The following is a 17,516-nucleotide window of genomic DNA, read 5'->3' as shown; positions in this document are numbered from 1 at the left end:
ATAAGGTGAAGCTAATTATAAAACCATGTTAATAAGGCAGCAGGCGCATTGGAGCGAATAAAAGGTTACATAGAAACATACAGGTAAAGCTAATAAAAGCGTGCTAATAAAAACAATTGACGGAGGGCGGATGGCGGGAGTAGAGGAGAGGACCACTGATCGTTCCTCCAAAATTGTCTAGATCTCGTTCTGTATGTACCAGATACCAAAAACTATTGATTTAGGAGAAAATTTATATTGAGTTATAACAATTTATAGATTTTATACCAGAGGGGGAGATAAAGGGGGCGGGCGGAGGGTGTCACTGCTTACTTTCTAACCCTCGACTTATTTGACCCCTTGAGTCTGTGATATTGGTGAAGGCCAGTATACGTAAAGTTATAATGTGTAAAAATTATTAAAAAGTAATTGCTCGAAAGGGTCGTGGGACCCCCACCCCTCTTTCCATGTTCGAAAAAAATTTCGCTAGTAGACTACTGTCTGTGTCCCAAATTTCATCAAAATCCGTGTAGCCATTCTGGCGTGATTCACTCGAAAAGACGAAAAAATATAATAATTAAATTATAACTGTTCCTAGGGGGCGGGGACCACGCCCCTTTTGAAAAATATATAGCTAGTAGATCCTTCTAGACTATTGGCTATATGTGTGCAAAATTTCATCCAAATCGGTCCAGCCGTTCTTGCGTTATTGAGTCACAAAGACAAACGTCTGGACAAACATCCAAACATCCAAACATCCAAACATCTTAACATCCAAACTTTCCCATTTATAATATATATTAGATTAGATTTACAAGGTTGCCACCTATTTGATATTTTTTTTTTTATAACAAAATACGCAATAATATGGACAACAAACGTAATGTATTTCACATATTTTTTATTTTTTTATTTATATGTATCTGTATAATTTAATATCATGAAAACGAAAAATTTCCTACGAAAATTAAAATCAGGCTTAGCAAAGTTTGATCGCCAAGTTACTAACAACTGAAAGAGATCATAGTTCACATGCATTCAGGGAAGATATAAGGTTAACGCCACAATCCATGACAATCCCATCCTGAGTTGTTTGCATACAAATTAGCGCAACTAAAAAACTAATTTTCATATGAGACAAAATTTTTTAATAATTTTTCACTTGAATAGTTGCCAATTTTAAGCGTTATTTGTCATATTAGCTAAAGGAGTAGGCGGCGACTAAGTACTCCACAGGAGTAGGCAGCGACTAAGCACTCCACAGCATTCCAAATGAGCATCTAACTAAAACAACAATAACAGTAAAGTGTGAAATAAGTTGTAAAATATTTTGTAAGAGTTCATTGTCAAGTCTATGTCTGATAGCAGCTGCAACAACCTTCCTACAAAAGTAGAAAAATCAAATTGGCTGACAGTAAGCATTCGCTAATCTAGCGCTCTTCATAAGTGCCTATGTGTGGGTACGTGTATGTGTGTGCCTTACATGCAAAAGTACTTTCCGCTGGGAAAATGCCAATCCCATTTCTTGTGCACCAAAAAAACTCAACAAGCAAACCAATTCCGAGATTCATTAAAAAGGCATAACTAAAATTTACACACACACCCAGTTTACATACCAATAAAAGTGCATTGTGTGTGTATGTAAATTATGCTCATGTTTTATTTACTTTTTATATGACTGCAAAATTTATGCAAGTTTTTTATTAAAATTTTTTGTTACTTCGCTTAATGTTTTCCTGCTTATCATTCAGTCTTTTATGGCTGTCTTGCAGGCAAACGCATTATGTGCCAAGTTAACAAACATATGAGTCAACTAAATTGGAAGTTGGATGTTAGTCAGTTAGTGTGACATGGTATATATAATCGGTAATTGCAGTGGTGATTAATTTTTACACGAAGTTAGATAAAAAGTTGTATGGAAAATGTCGAATTGTTCTTAGTGTGAATCAAAGAGCAAATGAGTTGAAAAATGTAAATAGCAAAATTTCCCAACACCCTTTGTGCTCTTTGATAGGTTTGTGCAGCATAAAATTTTGTAATGATAAAACAAATTCTTTGTACAATTCATCTCGGAAACCATTATGGCCGAGCTTCTCTTCCCATTTGCGTCGTGTTCCTTTTTAAATTTTCCTACATATTAAATTTTCACTGCGAAGCTTTTCATTGCGAAAATGCACTCGAAATGTTTGAGAAACCAGTGCCGAAAGGTAACCGACGGTTTTTCCTAAATTTGTAATATTCGATTGCCCGTGGCTTGAACCCAGGAGCTTCGGCGGGAAATTGCTGTATTGTTATTGGTCCTTGAAAATGACGTGCGTAAAGCTGGCAGACCCAAGTACTCAAAAATAAGTTTAAGTTGTTTGAGAATTAAGTGCATTTTAGGTGCTATTTAGGGCCACAAAAGATAATTTAGGTGCTCATTTGGTTTTCGAGATATTCGCAAAAAAGTGTGGGTCTGCTAGGTTAACGTCAAGCTAGCAGACCCACAACTTAAATTTCATTTTATTTTAAATAAAAGATATATCAAAATTAGGAGCTATTTAGGTGCTTTTTAGGGCCACAAAAGAAAATTTAGGTTTTCATTTCGTTTTCGAGATATTCGCAAAAAGGTGTGGGTCTGCTAGCTTGACATTAACCTAGCAGACCCACACTTTTTTGCGAATATCTCGAAAACTAAATGAAAACTTAAATTATCTTTTGTGGCCCTAAAAAGCACCTAAATAGCTCCTAATTTTGATATATTTTTTATTTAAAATAAAATTAAATTTAAGTTGTGGGTCTGCTAGATTGACGTAAACCTAGCAGACCCACACTTTTTTGCGAATATCTCGAAAACTAAATGAAAACCTAAATTATCTTTTGTGGCCCTAAAAAGCACCTAAATAGCTCCTAATTTTGATATATTTTTTATTTAAAATAAAATGAAATTTAAGTTGTGGGTCTGCTAGCTTGACGTAAACCTAGCAGACCCACACTTTTTTGCGAATATCTCGAAAACTAAATGGAAACCTAAATTATCTTTGGTGGCCCTAAAAAGCACCTAAATAGCTCCTAATTTTGATATACTTTTTTTTAAAAAAAAAAAATGAAATTTAAATTGTGGGTCTGCTAGCTTGACGTTAACTTAGCAGACCCACACCTCTTTGCGAATATCTCGAAAACGAAATGAAAACCTAAATTATCTTTTGTGGCCCTAAAAAGCACCTAAATAGCTCCTAATTTTGATATATTTTTTATTTAAAATAAAATGAAATTTAATATTATATATAAGATAAATTGCGGTTTAAATCAAAACCCCCACCATAGAACAGTACTCGTAGCGCTAGACCTATTAAAAGATTTTGATACGGTCAACCATGGCTCGTTACTACAAGACCTGGAAGGGTCTCCCCTTCCCCCATGTTTTAAAAGGTGGACCGCAAATTATCTGGGTGGTCGGCAGACATCGGTGCAATTTAGAAACGAAACATCAAAACCAAGAAGAATTAAACAAGGGGTGCCACAGGGTGGTGTCCTGTCCCCACTTTTGTTTAATTTCTACATATCTAAGCTACCTTCACCACCGGAAGGAGTCACAATCGTTTCCTAGTTTCCTATGATGAGCTATGCAATAGAATAAAGCCCTACCTCCCTGATCTCTCCAATTTTTTCGCCTCGCGAAACCTGGCATTATCACCGACTAAATCTTCCGCCACCTTATTTACAACATGGACGTCCCAAATGTCGACCATTTTGAACATCCACGTCGATGGAACTACGCTACCGACTGTCCTACACCACAAAATCTTGGGTGTGACGTTTGATAAGGATCTACATTTTGGTGAGCACGTAGCCGCAATTGTTCCGAGAATTCAGAGCCGTAACAAAATCTTCAAATCCCTCGCTGGCAGTACTTGGGGAAAAGATAAAGAAACGCTCATGACTACATACAAAGCAATTAGCCAGCCGATTACGTGCTACGCGTCACCCATATGGTCGCCAAGCCTAAAAATTACCCACTGAAAGAAGCTACAGGCCTGCCAAAATACTGCTCTCAGAATCGCCACGGGATGTCTTCTTAAGTCCCCAGAACACCATCTGCATAATGAGGCGAGAATACTCCCCATCAGGGAGAGAAATGAGATGCTGGCCAAACAGTTCCTGTTGAATACCCAGAAACCTGAGCATCCCAACAGACATCTGATTGATGAGCCAGCACCGCTTAGGGGCTTAAGGAGTCATCCTCGTAAGCATTTTGAGGAAATACGGCACCTGAGAACCCAGCCGTATGAAGCGAAAAAACACAAGCAGGTCCTTGGTGAACTCCATAAACAGGAGTCGGTCCTTTATGCCGGGAATTGCCCGGTGAATCCAGTACTCAAAGAAAAGTATCCAAAACTCGCGGAAGAGGAACGCATACTCCCCAGGGAAACGCGTACCACTCTTGCTCAATTTCGTTCTGGATACTGTAACAGGTTTAACTCTTACCTATCCAGAATCAACCCCGACATACAAAATGTATGCCCCGCTTGCAATGTGTCCCCACATGACACCAACCATCTCTTTAATTGTAATGTGGAACCAACGCCTCTAACACCCCTTTCCTTATGGTCCACCCCTGTTGAAACAGCAAGTTTCCTTGGACTCCCGTTAGAGGATATTGATGACAATTTGTGATCGGTCGCGGCTGTTAGGTGGGGCGAAGCACTGCTACAACAACAACAAAATGTCTGTTGGGATGCCCAGGTTTCTGGGTATTCAACAGGAACTGTTTGGTTAGCATCTCATTTCTCTCCCTGATGGGGAGTATTCTCGCCTCATAATGTAGATGGTGTTCTGGGGACATAAGAAGACAGCCCCCGTTCGGTTCTGAGAACAGTATTTTGGCAGGCCTGTAGCTTCTTCCAGTGAGTAGTTTTTAGGCTTGGCGACCATATAGGGGACGCGTAGCATGCAATCGGCTGGCCAATTGCTTTGTATGTGGTAATGAGCGTTTCTTTGTCTTTTACCCAAGTTCTGCCAGCAAGGGATTTGAGGATTTTATTACGGCTCTGGATTTTCGGTACAATTGCGGCTGCATGCTCGGGAAAATGTAGATCATGATCAAACGTCACACCCAAGATTTTGGGGTGTAGAACAGCCGGTAGCGTAGTGCCATCGACGTGGATGTTCAAAATGGTCGACATCTGGGACGTCGATGTTGTAAATAAGGTCGCGGAGGATTTAGTCGGTGATAATGCCAGGTTTCACGAGGCGAAAAAACTGGAGAGATCAGGGAGGTAGCCGTTTGTTCTGCTGCAAAGCTCATCGATCTGTGGGCCTGGGTCTGTGGCCATTATTGTGCAGTCATCGGCGTAGGAAACGATAGTAACTCCTTCCGGTGGCGAAGGTAGCTTAGATATGTAGAAGTTAAACAAAACCACCCTGTGGCACCCCTTATTTAACTCTTCTTGGTTTTGAGCAACCGCAACATCATACCCGCTGGTCCACTATGACTGCTTGATAGCCTGTGCCAAGTATTGTATTTAACATTGTAGCGCACACGAATTGGACCGTTTCTTTTTTCTTTAACTTAATTAAAGAACATTTTTCTCATAATTAGAAAATTTGTTCATATTTTACGACGAGCCGTTCTTTTTGCAAGAAAATGGTGTAATTTCAAGCACAAAGTTGTTGTTTTAAGAACTGATCGTTCGTATTTCAAGAACCAAAAAGGAAGAACATGAAAAGCTTGAATTGAGTCCGGTGGTACTGGATTTTAGAACGGCGTTTTTCTCTGGGACAAGTTATCGCATTATTATTGATAGCGAATTATGATTGTCGAGTTTTCAATTTGTTATCAGCTTGCTATCGAATTCTTAACAACTTGTTATTGTCTTCTTATTGGTTTCATATCGGCTTGCTATCGATGGGTTACACATGTGTCGGCGATATTATATTAGTTTTATCGGTATCTGTTTCATCACATACCGATGAGTCGTCGTTAACAAATCAATAAATTACGAGAAAAATTTGTTTGCACTACGATAACAAATTGATAACTTTTCGATAACACGCCGATAACAAATTGGTAACACTCCGATAGCAAATCTTTGTATGCGAAAAGAAATTGATATCCTTTTGATAACATATCGATAGATTTTCCCTAAGTAATCGATTAAAAATGGATTTAATTTAATTTTATTATTTTTTATTAATTTTATTTTGTTTTACTTTATTTGAATTTATTTATTTTTAATCTTATTATATTATATACTTTTTTTAAATATTTTATTTTAATTTATTTGATTCAACTATATTTCATTTTATTTTATTTTATTCAAGTTTATTCTCTTCTAATTTACTTTATTTAATTTGAATTGGTTTTAATTTTTTACGACTCTTTTTTATTTTATTTTAATTTATTTTATTCTCTTCTATTTTATGCTATGTATCTCAATCCATTTTTTTAATTAAATTTTATTTTAGTTTATTTTATTTAAATTTATTTTATTCTGTTCAATTTTATATTATTTTAATTTATTCTGTAGCATTCTATTTTTTTTTTTTTTTTTTGTAAATGAAATTTTATTTTATTTTTTCCTTTGTTTGCAGTTTATTATGTTGTTAATGTAAATCTTGCCAAATAATGTACAAAGACGTTGCAACCAACAAAACCCAAAAGAGAAAACAATTTTAACTTAAACCGGAATACCTAATCACGCGCTTTGTTTTTGTAAACACTTTGCATATCTGTAAGAAAAGTTACGCATTGCTCATGTTTGCTATTATTCCATGCGTTGTTTGCAAGAATCATATATATTATTTCTAATTGCTGTTTTTATGTACGGGGTTTTGGTCGTAAAGATGGGGATTCGGACTTTTAGCTAGCTTTGGGCAATTTGGGTCGTAGAGCTTTTGTTTAGCTATATTTTATTAAAATAATTTTTGAAAAATAAACGATTGTGAGCACACAAAGAAATCTATTTGTACTAAGGCACTGTTGTGAATATTTGCACTGCATTATTGGCAGTTGATATCATACGCTAGATGGCAGCGCAAGCTGTAAGTTTTAATTGATTGATAGAACAGCTGATTTTTGTTGATATTTGATAAGAGACATTTATATTGGTTGCGCAAGATGAGCACGGGTACGGCTCGTACAAATTATTTGCTCAGATGCTTCAGTTTATAAGTGCCGTGTTTGCCTTGAGTCGTTGTGTGATTTCGCTAATATCAACCCTACATATGCACATTGTTCTCGCATTACGCTACAGGGTAGAGTCTACCCTTACGCTTACACGCTCTCTAGTACTCCATACATTACATTCTAGATATGTATATCCCCTCTTAGAAAGCATGCGCTTATGGTTACACTTACACCTTACGATTACATTCAGGATTCTTCCATACCGTAAAAAATGTGTTTACACATCAATAAAAACATTTTACCGATACCCTCTCAACTTAGCATTTGTCGACCCAGTCTAACGTAGTCATTTAACAACATTGCATGTGTGTAATACCGCATAAAGCCAAGCTTAACATTATGTAGCTGTCAAGAACATTTGCCTAATTATACCTTTCATGAACATGAAATGGTATATTAACTTTGGTCCGCTGTTTGTAACGTTGAGAAATATAGAAGATAGACTCACCATTAAGTATACCGAATTGATCAGGGCGACGAACTGAGTTGATATAGCCATGTCCGTCCGTATGTCTGTTTGAACGCAAACTACTCACTCAAATTTTGAGATATCTCAATCAAATTTGGCACAAGGATGTATTTTTGTATTATATTAGACATTTGTCGGATCCGGTAGGATCGGACCGCTATAACATATATCTCTCATACAACCGATCGTTCAGATAAGACGATTTTGGTCATTCCTGCCGCAATGTAGAAATTATTAACGTGAAATTCGGTGATATATATTCTAATATATAATATTCTTTTTTGGCGACCTTTATATTTAAAGAAATTGGTTTTATGTGTACCGGCTCGAGGTCAATATATTTAGTAATAAAAACACCAGTTTTTATTTTTTATTCCGATATATTTCGGTTACACATTGGTAACCGTCTTCAAGGGACTATACAAATGTAAAAACAAATTTTCATACATGTAATATGTCATATTTTATAAACATACATACATTTTTGAGTTAAACGTCCATTCGCGTTGGCGTGGAGTTTTGTACTGTCGATTTTGTTGTGAGTAAGTGTCTGTACAAGTGAGCGACATTGATCGTGTCTGTTTTGAAGTTTATTCGTATGTCTGGTGGTGTATGTAGTATGTGTAACATTTCCAGTGTTAATCTCTTTCTCTAGTGATTTTGTTGTTGTAATACCGACGCTTTCTCAAAGTTCGGACAGTGGGCACTGGATGCACAGTGGGCTGTTAGTGCAGTTTTTTGGTTATTTAAATTATGACAATGTTTCATGTCCGATTTGTGCTGTGCTATTCTCGTTTTTAACTTCGATTTGGTGGTGCTTACGTAAATACTTCTGCATGCTTCGTAGTTATTGCCATTGCACGGAATTTTGTAAATGACGTTGCTTTTTTCCATAGGAGGTATTATGGACTTGGTTTTATTGAACATGCTTTTGAGTGTGTTACAGGGTTTATGGGCTATTCTAACTTGTTTATTATTGTAACAGTTGGACTTGATTAGACTCTCTGATAGTTGAGGTACGTAGATTACCGATTTAAACGTTTTTGGTGTTGCGGATTTTTCTAGATTACCTGCACACATCGAACTTCTTATTAATGTCCTTATAATATTTTCAGGAAAATCATTTAGTTTGAGTAGCGACTATCAACTATCAGAGCGTCTAATCAAGTCCAACTGTTACAATAATAAACAATTTAGAATAGCCCATAAACCCTGTAACACACTCAAAAGCATGTTCAATAAAACCAAGTCCATAATACCTCCTATGGAAAAAAGCAACGGCATTTACAAAATTCCGTGCAATGGCAATAACTACGAAATCCTATCCTGAAAAATCGTTCAGATAGAAAGATTTTTGGCCATTTCTCCCTTTATTTAGAAAGTATAAACGTAAAACTCGGTAATATATATTTTAATGTATCATAGAAGATTTTCTGAAAAAATCACTTTGATCGGAGCTATATATAGTATATATCCCATACAACCGATCGTGCAGATAGAAAGATTTTTGGCAATTTCTCCCTTAATTTCCAATATAAAAACGTTAAACTTGGTGATATTTATTCTAATATATCTTAGAAGATTTCATGAAAAAATCATTTCGATCGGAGCTATATATATTATATATATCCCATGCAACCGATTGTTCAGATAGAAAGATTTTTAGCAATTTCTCCCTTCATTTCCAATATAAAAACGTTAAACTTGGTGATATTTATTCTAATATATCATAGAAGATTTCCTGAAAAAATCACCTTGATCGGAGCTATATGTATATAGGAGATACCGATCCCATACAACCGATCGTTCAGGTAGAAAGATTTTTGGCCATTTCTCCCTTAGTTTCCAATATAAAAACGTGAAACTTGGTGATATATATTCTAATATATTATAGAAGATTTCCTGTAAAAATAATTTCGATCGGAGCTATATATAATATATATCCCATACAACCGATCGTTCAGATAAGGGAGTTTTTTTGCCATTTTTATACTCAGTTGAGCAAAGCTCACAGAGTATATTAAGTTTGATTGGATAACGGTTGGTTGTACATATATAAAGGAATCGAGATAGATATAGACTTCCATATATCAAAATAATCAGGATCCAAAAAAAATTTGATTGAGCCATGTCCGTCCGTCCGTCCGTCCGTCCGTCCGTTAACACGATAACTTGAGTAAATTTTGAGGTATCTTGATGAAATTTGGTATGTAGGTTCCTGAGCACTCATCTCAGATCGCTATTTAAAATGAACGATATCGGACTATAACCACGCCCACTTTTTCGATATCGAAAATTTCGAAAAACCGACAAAATGCGATAATTCATTGCCAAAGGCGGTTAAAGCGATGAAACTTGGTAGATGGGTTGACGTTATGACGCAGAATAGAAAATTAGTAAGATTTTGGACAATGGGCGTGGCACCGCCCACTTTTACAAGAAGGTAATTTAAAAGTTTTGCAAGCTGTAATTTGGCATTCGTTGAAGATATCATGATGAAATTTGGCAGGAACGTTACTACTATTTCTCTATATGTGCTAAATAAAAATTAGCAAAATAGGATGAAGAACACGCCCACTTTTTAAAAAAAAATTTTTTTAAATTCAAATTTTAACAAAAAAATTAATATCTTTACTGTATATAAGTAAATTAAGTCAAAATTCAACTTCAGTAATGATATGATGCAACAAAATACAAAAATAAAAGAAAATTTCAAAATGGGCGTGGCTCCGCCCATTTTCATTTAGTTTGTCTAGAATACTTTTAATGCCATAAGTCGAACAAAAATTTACCAATCCTTCTCAAATTCGGTAGGAGCATAGATTATATGACGGTAACTGTTCTCTGTGAAAATGGGCGAAATCGGTGGAAGACGCGCCCAGTTTTTATACACAGTCCACCGTCTGTCCTTCCGCTCGGCCGTTAACATAATAACTTGAGCAAAAACCGATATATCTTTACTAAACTTAGCCCACGTACTTATCTGAACTCACTTTATCTTGGTATAAAAAATGGCCGAAATCCGACCATAACCACGCCCACTTTATCGATATCGAAAATTACGAAAAATGAAAAAAATGCCATAATTTTATACCAAATACGAAAAAAGGGATGAAACATGGTAACTGGATTGGTTTATTGACGCAAAATATAACTTTGGAAACAACTTTGTAAAATGGGTGTGACACCTACCATATTAAGTAGAAGAAAATGAAAAAGTTCTACAAGGCGAAATCAACAGCCCTTGGAATCTTGGCAGGAATACTGTTAGAGGTATTGCATATATAAATAAATTAGCAGTACCCGACAGATGATTTTCTGGATCACCTGGTCCACATTTTGGTCGATATCGCGAGAACGCCTTCACATATACATCTAAGGGCCACTCGCTTTTAAAACCCTCATTAATACCTTTAATTTGATATCCATATCGTACAAACACATTCTAGAGTCACCCCTGGCCCACCCTAATGGCGATATCTCGAAAAGGCGTCCACCTATAGACCTAATGCCCACTCCCTCTTAAAATGCTCAGTAACACCTTTCATTTGATACCCATATCGTACAAACATTCTAGAGTCACCCCTGGTCCACCCTAATGGCGATATCTCGAAAAGGCGTCCACCTAAAGACCTAATGCCCACTCCCTCTTAAAATGCTCAGTAACACCTTTCGTTTGATACCCATATCGTACAAACATTCTAGAGTCACCCCTGGCCCACCCTAATGGCGATATCTCGAAACGGCGTCCACCTAGGGAACTAAGGATCACTCCTTTTCAAAATACTCATTAACACCTTTCATTTGATACCCATATCGTACAAACACATTCTAGAGACACCCTGGCCCACCCTAATGGCGATATCTCGAAAAGGCGTCCACCTATAGACCCAATGCCCACTCCCTCTTAAAATGCTCAGTAACACCTTTCGTTTGATACCCATATCGTACAAACATTCTAGAGTCACCCCTGGCCCACCCTAATGGCGATATCTCGAAAAGGCGTCCACCTATAGAACTAATGCCCACTCCCTCTTAAAATGCTCAGTAACACCTTTCGTTTGATACCCATATCGTACAAACATTTTAGAGTCACCCTTGGTCCACCTTTATGGCGATATCTCGAAAAGGCGTCCACCTATAGAACTAAGTATTACTCCCTTTTAAAATACTCATTACCACCTTTCATTTGATACCCATATCGTACAAACACATTCTAGAGTCACCCCTGGCCCACCCTAATGGCGATATCTCGAAAAGGCGTCCACCTATAGACGTAATGCCCACTCCCTCTTAAAATGCTCAGTAACACCTTTCGTTTGATACCCATATCGTACAAACATTCTAGAGTCACCCCTGGCCCACCCTAATGGCGATATCTCGAAAAGGCGTCCACCTATAGACCTAATGCCCACTCCCTCTTAAAATGCTCAGTAACACCATTCGTTTGATACCCATATCGTACAAACACATTCTAGAGTCACCCCTGGCCCACCCTAATGACGATATCTCGAAAAGGCGTCCACCTATAGACCTCATGCCCACTCCCTCTTAAAATGCACAGTAACACCTTTCGTTTGATACCCATATCGTACAAACATTCTAGAGTCAACCTTGGTCCACCTTTATGGCGATATCTCGAAAAGGCGTCCACCTATAGAACTAAGGATTACTCCCTTTTAAAATACTCATTACCATCTTTCATTTGATACCCATATCATACAAACACATTCTAGAGTCACCCCTGGCCCACCCTAATGGCGACATTTCGAAAAGCGTCCACCTATAGACCTAATGCCCACTCCCTCTTTAAATGCTCAGTAACACCTTTCATTTGATTCCCATATCGTACAACTAGAGACACCCCTGGTCCACCTTTATGGCGATATCTCGAAACGGCGTCCACCTAGGGAACTAAGGATCACTCCTTTTCAAAATACTCATTAACAGCTTTCATTTGATACACATATCGTACAAACATATTCTAGAGTCACCCCTGGTCCACCTTTATGGCGATTTCTCGAAAAGGCGTTCACCTATAGAACTAAAGCCCATTCCCTTTTAAAATACTCGTTATCACCTTTCATTTGATACCCATATCGTACAAACACATTCTAGAGTCAGCCCTGGTCCACCTTTATGGCGATATCCCTAAATGGCGTCCATCCATAGAACTATGGCCTACTCTCTCTTAAAATACTCTTTAATACCTTCCATTTGATACACATGTCATACAACCACATTCCAGGGTTACCCAGGTTCATTTTCCTACATGGTGATTTTCCTTATTTTGTCTCCATAGCTCTCAACTGAGTATGTAATGTTCGGTTACACCCGAACTTAGCCTTCCTTACTTGTTTCATTTTATATTTATCTAAAAATCGTTTAGGTATGTACATCTGTTCACTATATATTTCTTATCTTATACATCCGATTATTTGGAGGTTACGAACGGGATAAGATTATTGTTCAGCCCCATTCATGAAAGGTATGAAGTCTTCGGCACAGCCGAAGACAGTCCCGTCCTTACTTGTTTGTAAATTGTATTTATGTGCATTGTACAGTGGCGGATCCACGGGGGATCAACTGGGGGAGCCACGTCCGCTAGTGCTTGAACGTGTTTTGCTTACGTGTGGCGAATTAAAATCTGGGGCCAAATCGTAACATACGATCCGTGATCGAATGCCGTTTTTAAACAACAATAGCTCCGAAATGGTGTATAGGATTAATGAAATTTGTGAATTAGGGACAACGCATACTTATTAGATCCACAATACATTATTATTTTTTTGTAAATAGTTGTAAAGCTTAATTTTTATCGTTTGAGTGAAAATAGTTTTCGATCCGTGATCGTATGTTACGATTCTGTAGCTGGCTTAGAAGTATAATGGCAAATTCTATAGTAAGAGCTTTCCATGAAAAATAGTTAATTTTCACCGATTTTCGAATCGCTTTTCTTATAATTTTCACTGCCAATATATTTTAAATATAAAGCAAATAAGAATCAGCTTTAGAAAAAAAAAATTAAAAGTTAATGTAGAAAAAATTGAAAAATCAAATAATTATGGATAATTTCTTAGCAACCATTTTTTTATTCCTAAAAAAATGTAAAAAGTTCTTTTATGGAAATAAACTAAGCCTGTACATGGATTACTTATGTGAATATAAGTAAACTGCAGTAAATGTCCATGCATAAACATTGCTTTAGATAACTACTGCATAATTTTTTCTATATAAAATATAAGGCGCGATATACATCCAAAGAAAATGTAGGCCGAGTTTCTCTTCCAATTTGCGTTGTGGAGGGACTGGTCCTACATATTTTACGACGACGCCGAACAAATGAAAAAAATGTTGATCATATAAAATTTTTGTATTTCAGTTTTATAAATGACAGAAATATCCCGTTAAGTATTGAATTATCTCATAATTATCATAATTGTTTTGTCCACAATGACAATTATATTTCATTTTGAAATAATATATAATTTTTACAGGGTAGTAGTCATGGTCAGAGGAAGTAGTATATTGAATTTCATAACAATATATTTCTTTAAATGGAAGTTATTGCAAAAAACGTGTGATTATGACCCCTCGGACAAATAGGGTGACAGATAGGCCGATGAATGGATGAGCAACGCGAACATAAACTCTTTTTTGGTTTATTTAAGTTGTATATCAAAAAGAAAACCCCCAGGCCCTACCACCGATGAAGCCGATAATAAAATAAAAAAATGTAAGGCGCGATAAACTCCGAAGAGATTTTTAGGCCGAGCTTCTCTTCTATCAAGCCGATTCTGGTTACCGAAAAAATCGAATTTTTTTCTTAGTTCGCCTCCCCCCCCTAAAAATGCCGCTCTGGATCCGCCAGTGGCATCGTAACACCACCTTGACTTCAACATATTAATTCTGTTTGTTAAAGCAATGTGAAATAATGACAAAAACAATAAAAAAAATCCGGTTATTATTGTTAACCAAAAATATTTTTAGCTTTTCGTAATTGAGTTTAGTATTTATAAAGTTTATTAACTTCTGTAACTAATCAAACGACAATAACTACGCTAAGTACATATGTTTTAAACATGCTTGTTAGGGTGGGTCGAAAAAAAGTTGTAAAAGACCGAACCAGAATTGGAAATGTTCATATATTAACAGTCTCGCAACAATTGTCCTTATTGATGTGTAAAAAATCTTTGCTCGTGATATGGGGGAATCCTCAATGCAAGCGTAAGATATAAGTGTACGCGTAATGTGTAATATTGGTATTGTAACGAATTTAGTGAAACTCCCCTTATTTTACACCTTCTACTAACGTTCGTATCGCTAAACTGTTGAATAAATAACTCCAATATTCAATAACGCAAAATGTCTTTATTAGAATACTTCACAATAACACTTATACTTCGCAACTGATAGCGTGCTTAAATCAAACTGATTCTCATGCCTCAGCTGGTGCTGCTTTTATACTCTTCGGTTTCCTCATTGGCATATTTATAGGCATTTCTTCTTCTAGATTTTACTACTTGTTTACCAGGTTTAAACTACAGATGCACGTTTATAGCTTCTCATATGCGCGTGTATATGTGAGTGATACTTCAACCAATGACTGCATACTTTTGTGAGTATCTCAGATATATGCGTGTGTTTATGCATATCTCTCCGCTTCTTGTATGTACATATGTGTAGACATAATGATTGATTTGTTTATGTTGATACAAGTGACTGATTAGTATCGGCTTAGAGACGATAGTATGCCTTAGTGTTGCTAATATTCGTCACAGTATGTATATGTACTGTATGGAGTACTAGAGAATGGATAAGTGTAGACACAGTGTGTGGCATTGGTATGCTGCGTGGAGTAATAAAGGTATGCGGCAGAGTTTAAATGAGCGAAATCACACAGCAACTCAAGGCCCCAACCAACAAATTAAAAATTTTTTAGGAGAAGAATGAAACCTTTTATGTATTTTTACATTCACTTTATGCAGAAATGGCTTTTTAGAAGTGGCATACCCCGTTGTTATTAGTTCTAACCAAGGCGAATCCATACCAGGTGGTGGCAAAGCGAATTCAACCAATTCGCCGTCCAGAAGAATATCAAGTCAAAAGAAAATTTTAATTGATTTCGATTAACTGGTATATTAAAATACAAGGCGCTGTATGGAAAATAATCAAGAAGAAGGAATCAGCTGTAGGGATAACAACACCTTGTACTGAAGTCGCGTTGGTTCTAACTAAATTTTACTGGGGGTTTATTTCAATAAGTCATACCAAAATTTGTGAAAAACGTTTAGAAAAATCTGTTGGTAAGGGCTTTTGTCAATTAAACTAACAAAATGTATAAATTAAAGCCTCTTATACACAATATTTATGTAGGCAAATGCACTAACAGATGTGTATTTTGTTGGAAATAAAAGCCAAGAGCAAACATGAGCAAAAGTGTGATTTTTATTAATCATATAGTGTTTACAAAAACAAAGCACGTGGTTGGTATTCAGATTAAAGTTGAAATTAAAAATAAAAGAAAATAAAATAATTTATATCAAAAATAAATAAATTGGAAAAAAATATGAAAATAAATAAAATAAAATTTAAGAAACATAAAATAACATAAAGTAAAATAAAAAATAAATAAAGTGAAAAATAAACAAAATAAAATAAAGTTAAAAAAATTTTATAAAATAAAATAATAAAATAAAATAGTATAAAATGGAATAAAATAAATAAAATGTAAGAAACCAAAGAGACAATAGCTAACCGAAAGAAAAAATTAAAATAAAAGGAATTAAATGAAATACAAAAAATTAATTTAAAAAAAAAAAAAACAAAATTAAGCATCTGGGATCTTTGACTCGGATCACTATCTGTGGCAGCTGAAATACGCGCTTGCCTCTGCGCGACTAAAAGCAAGAATATAAAAAACACAACGAAAGTTAAGCGGTGAAAGGCAGCAATCGCAACAGAATGCCACTAATTTCGCAACTCACCTTTCACACCTGCATAAGAGCATAAGCCAAACCTTCGATGACTACGGAAAGAAGAATGACGCGTTGCAACCGAAAAAAGGACGCTATCTACAGGAATACGTTACAAAAGAACGCGACAGGAAGAGTGTGTGAGCGCTACCGTGAGTTGAAAAGGGAAGCGGGACGCCTTTACGGGAAGAAGCAAGCAGAGGCAGAGAGGCGTGAGTGCGAGAGATTGAGCTGCTAGCCACCAGAAATAACGCCCGAAAATTGTACTAACTAAGTAATTCGCCGACAGACAGAAAGTTTTCAGTTTTGGCAAACTGAAACGGCGAAACGGCGATATGGTAAACGATGTCCAGAGTGTGCTTAGATTATGGAACGAACACTTCTCTGTTCTCCTTAATTGAGAGAGCGATGAAACACCCAGGGCTCGGGAAAATGATGATGATGGAATTAATGTTTCCCCACCCGACTATGACGCAGTCAAAATAGAAATAACCAGATTGAAAAATAACAAGGCCACGGGCATTGTTGGATTGTCTGCTATTTAAATACGGCTTTAGACCTGGTAAATCTACCATCGACCAGTTTTCACTATGCACCAAATCTTGGAAAAAACGCGAAAAAAGAATTGACACACATCTCATCATCCTCGATTTTAAAGACGCTTTCGATGCTGGAGAAAAATTTACTAGCTGCAGAATTTAACCGCTTTGAACAAATATTCTATAAGAGCGTAATATTATTGGCATACGCTGATATCATCGGCACATAACCGCATAGTAAATTCTTACTCTAAAGTGGATAAAAAAGCAGAAAAGGAGGGATCTTTGGTGAATGAGGATAAAACAAAGTACCTGCAAGCAAAGCGCATTTGCGCCTTGGAAACTACGCTACTGTTGGCAGCAAAAATTTCGCAATAGTAAAAGAC

At 36.4% G+C, this 17,516-nt stretch overlaps 2 protein-coding genes across 5 annotated transcripts in view; one reads left to right on the top strand and one right to left on the bottom strand.

The window, feature by feature from the left end:
• Su(var)2-10 (E3 SUMO-protein ligase Su(var)2-10) overlaps positions 1 to 17,516 on the bottom strand; it is a 274,287-nt gene that overhangs the window by 18,732 nt on the left and 238,039 nt on the right. The window lies entirely within an intron of this gene.
• Positions 1 to 17,516, top strand: part of LOC137244945 (uncharacterized) — an 89,781-nt gene that overhangs the window by 47,156 nt on the left and 25,109 nt on the right. The window lies entirely within an intron of this gene.

Source organism: Eurosta solidaginis, chromosome 3 (assembly GCF_040869045.1).
Source record: "Eurosta solidaginis isolate ZX-2024a chromosome 3, ASM4086904v1, whole genome shotgun sequence".
NCBI classification, from domain to species: Eukaryota; Metazoa; Arthropoda; class Insecta; order Diptera; family Tephritidae; genus Eurosta; species Eurosta solidaginis.
The sequence above is the reverse complement of the archived record's forward strand: the minus strand, read 5'-3'. Positions and strand labels throughout refer to the sequence as shown.